Source organism: Medicago sativa, chromosome 4 (assembly GCF_051527215.1).
Source record: "Medicago sativa cultivar Bolivia chromosome 4, Bolivia_mono, whole genome shotgun sequence".
NCBI lineage: Eukaryota > Viridiplantae > Streptophyta > Magnoliopsida > Fabales > Fabaceae > Medicago > Medicago sativa.
The window spans coordinates 100,363,285-100,366,864 of NC_140752.1; the positions used below are offsets into that span (position 1 = coordinate 100,363,285).

General features: G+C 33.4%; 1 pseudogene across 1 annotated transcript; it reads right to left on the minus strand.

Moving 5' to 3' along the window:
• Positions 1 to 632: 632 nt before the first annotated feature.
• On the minus strand, positions 633 to 3,185 carry LOC146934704 (disease resistance protein RPV1-like; annotated as a pseudogene). The gene is made up of 3 exons (XR_015007857.1): positions 2,589 to 3,185; positions 1,245 to 2,337; positions 633 to 1,111 (listed from the first exon to the last, which is right to left on the minus strand). The product of XR_015007857.1 is annotated as a disease resistance protein RPV1-like (transcript).
• Positions 3,186 to 3,580: the final 395 nt, after the last annotated feature.

A 3,580-nucleotide genomic window follows, 5' to 3' on the forward strand; every position in this document is an offset into this window, starting at 1 on the left:
CGCGCGCGTAGAAAATAAAGACGGTTCCTATAGGATACTATAGTCGTTATGGGTGCCTAACACCTTCCCGTAGCGAAAACAACTCCCGGACCTCGACTCTCAAGGGTTTTGCTTATTTTTTTCCTTCCCAAGAAAAAATGAGATATCAAAGGTTAAAAGGTTCAAACGTAATCAATGTTTGACACCCGAAAACCAAGATAAAACATGAAGGTCAAGTGTTTTCAAATTTGGTAAATCCTGCAAACAAAATAAATAAATGATCAAGTGACATAAAAAAAAGTTTGTAAACTTAAACCAATTTGTTCGATAAATAATTGATCAAGAACAAACCTTATGTGTTGTTTTATTATACTATTTGTTTTTGTTGTTATAACATACTATGTAGATTAGTTTTTTTAAACAACTTTAAATTTAAAATAATTATATTTATATTATTGAATACACAATCTATATCTTGAATTGTGAAAGGAAAACAGTAAAAAACCATACAAGAAAAGAAATTGCATATATGTTTATCTCTTCAAGTATTCAATTTGGTAATTTTTGGAAAAAAAATATTAGTACTCAATCATACTTTTTTATTCAAATGAATGCCATATTGTTCAATGAACATGTAAATAAATTCCCTCCCTCCTTAAAAAAAATAAAAAAAAAATCCTATATTACATTTTTTACAAGTATAATACTGCATTATTAATCTAAAAGTATCTAAGCTATTTAAAAGTTTGTATACATATTTATTATGATAATTTAATATGACTTGATTATAAAAAAAAAACAATGAAATATAACATAAAACTTGGAATACCTTATCTCTCCGCCAAAGTTGTTCAAGATGGCTATGGGGTATATAAAGTTTAACGAGATTTTTGGGGCGAAAGTCTTCAGGCAAAGATTTTTGAGGGAAGCCATCCCAACGAAGAAATTTTAAATGATGTGGAAGACTATTAAAAAGTGCAGGAAGGATCACATTTGAGACTTTCGAAAAGCCATTAGGCTTATAGAACACCATCATTCTTAGATTATGCATCTTTTTGAAAGTTTTAGCATGTAGTTGAACCTTTTCTATATTGCATATGTCCAGGAATATACAATGGACTGCATCTGTCCCCTGAAAGCAAACACAATGAATTAGAGACGGATAGAAAGAGAATAATTGGTCACAAGACCTTTGTAGTCCGCAAGAAAGTAAATATATCAACTGCATGAGTTATCAAGTGATTTTACGTGACAAAACAATCTACCTTGTTGTTTGTTAAAAGTTCATAAATTTCTTCATGCTTCCATAGTCGACTGCGTTTTCCAGGATTATGGACACATTGCTGACGGACAATCTCACGTCCCATTTCCTGTATTAGATCATGCATCACAACTCTACCTTCTGAAATAGATATAAGGCCTCTGTCTTTGAGAAACCACGGCTATTCAGTGTTTGTACAACAATACTTTCCAAATGTCCTATATAGAAACAAGCTATGTCAAGAAATATATCCTTTTGTTCTTCGTCGAGGCATTTATAACTTAATTTCAACACTTTGAAAATGTCTTTCTCGGGAAGCTTATCCATCTTTTTTAATTGACTTTCCCATGCTTCCTTTGTTCTACTGCAAAGCAAAAAACCCAAAACTTTGAGAGCTAATGGAACCCCTTTGGCATAATATAAAATCTTCTCTGTTAAGCCAGCATAATCTTCAACGGGATAGTTTTGTTTAAAGGCATTTAAACAGAAGAGTTGTAGTGATTCACGAAAATTCATCCCCTTAACTTCATATATTTCATCAGCATCGACATTCTTCAGTACCTGCATGTCTCTACTAGTCACAATGATTCTACTACCTGGCTCAAAGTTAATACGCATTCCAATTAAATCTGTAAGTTGATCAGAATTGTTTATATCATCAAGGACAAGGAGAGACTTTGTCCATTTGAACCTTGGATCATATGAAAATCTTAGTCTAGAGGATGTGTTGTTTTCCCCTCGAAGCTTTGGTACATATTTTCTTTGTATATAGTGTAGTCCAAATCTTTCTATTTCTTGTTGAACATTTAGGATGATGCTGTTGGAACAGAACTGAGTTGCAAGTTTGTGATATATTGCACTAGCAATTGTTGTTTTGCCTATTCCTCCCATACCCCAAATTCCTACAATTCTAACGTCCTCTGAGTCAAGGTGCAACAAAGATTGTATTTGTTCAATATGCTTGTCAATTCCAATCATTCCTTGATAATCGCTTAAGAAAGAGCGGTTAAAATTCAATTTCCTTAAAATATCTTCCACAATGTCTTCAACAAGCGTGTGATCTGATCTGGCACATAATTAAAAACCAAAGCATTAGGCTTCAACCTATGAATTCTAACCTAAAGCAGTGACTAAAAATAAAATCTTTAGATAAAATCCCATATCAATCGGTGTGAATTTATTACTATGTAAGAATTTGTAAAATGAAGATTGAAGTACTACTCTCAAGAACGGGTTCAAGACAATCGAGAAATAACAGATTGTAGTTGAACTGATTTGAATTAAGTGTTACACGAGTTAGGAGTTAAAAAATCAAGGTTCAAACCCGAATGTAGAAAATAAATTGAACTTGATAGTGAGTCCCAGCCAGAGAGTCCGACTACTTGGGTTAGAGCTTTCTTCCATGAGTTCACTTGACCATCTTTAAATCGTTGTTGATGCTTAACAAAAGCTTCTGCATAATTCTGTCTCTGATGTCTAACATCTGATGGATCCACCTTATAGAAGACCGGTATAACATGCCTTTCATATCTTTCTCTGCATTCGAGTATCTTTGTGAGTTCATCCAAACACCATGTGGAAGAAGCGTAGTTCTCAGACAAAACAACAACATAAATCATTGATTCATTGATTGCTTTGTATAATGCGTCATCGCCTCTACCAAGTTTGTAATCTATGAATGTTTCAATATTTTTCCTTTGCAGCTCAGCATAAAGATGACTGATGAAGCTATCACGTGTGTCCTCTCCTCTAAAGCTGAGGAACACATCATGCTTTGGATTTTGAGAAGGAGAATGAGAAATGGCAACATTACTGGAAGAACTCGCTCCCAACATTATTGCAACCAATTTTCTTTCTTACTTATTCACCTTAATTTCTCTCTTTTGGTGTTTACCTTTCGCGTGGATATCACTACGGTGTGTGTATATACACATGCACTTGGTCAGTGCCGGAAATCCCATGTTTGACTTTCCATCTCTTATGTCATACAGAAAACAACAGAACAGAGTCAGAGAGGTATTCAAGATTTGATTTCTAAAATACGGTGCTGAGGTGGAGCTGTGGTGAAAAGAAAATAAAAAACAGAAGTGGAATGCTAATCACCGGCATCTTACCAATAATTCAAATGACTTGTTCAAAATATTTTAGAAATATTTTTTGTGGCAATAACATCTAAACCTTTTTTTTTTTTGTGACTGGTGTAACTTCTTTTAATTTTTTTTTTTTTTTGCAATAGTCAAAATAGCTTGTGTTGATCTTAGATTCAAACTGGATATTTTTGGGTCAAATAGTTTAGTTGCGAAAATTCCACACATTAAATGTGTAAATTTACGGGTTCAA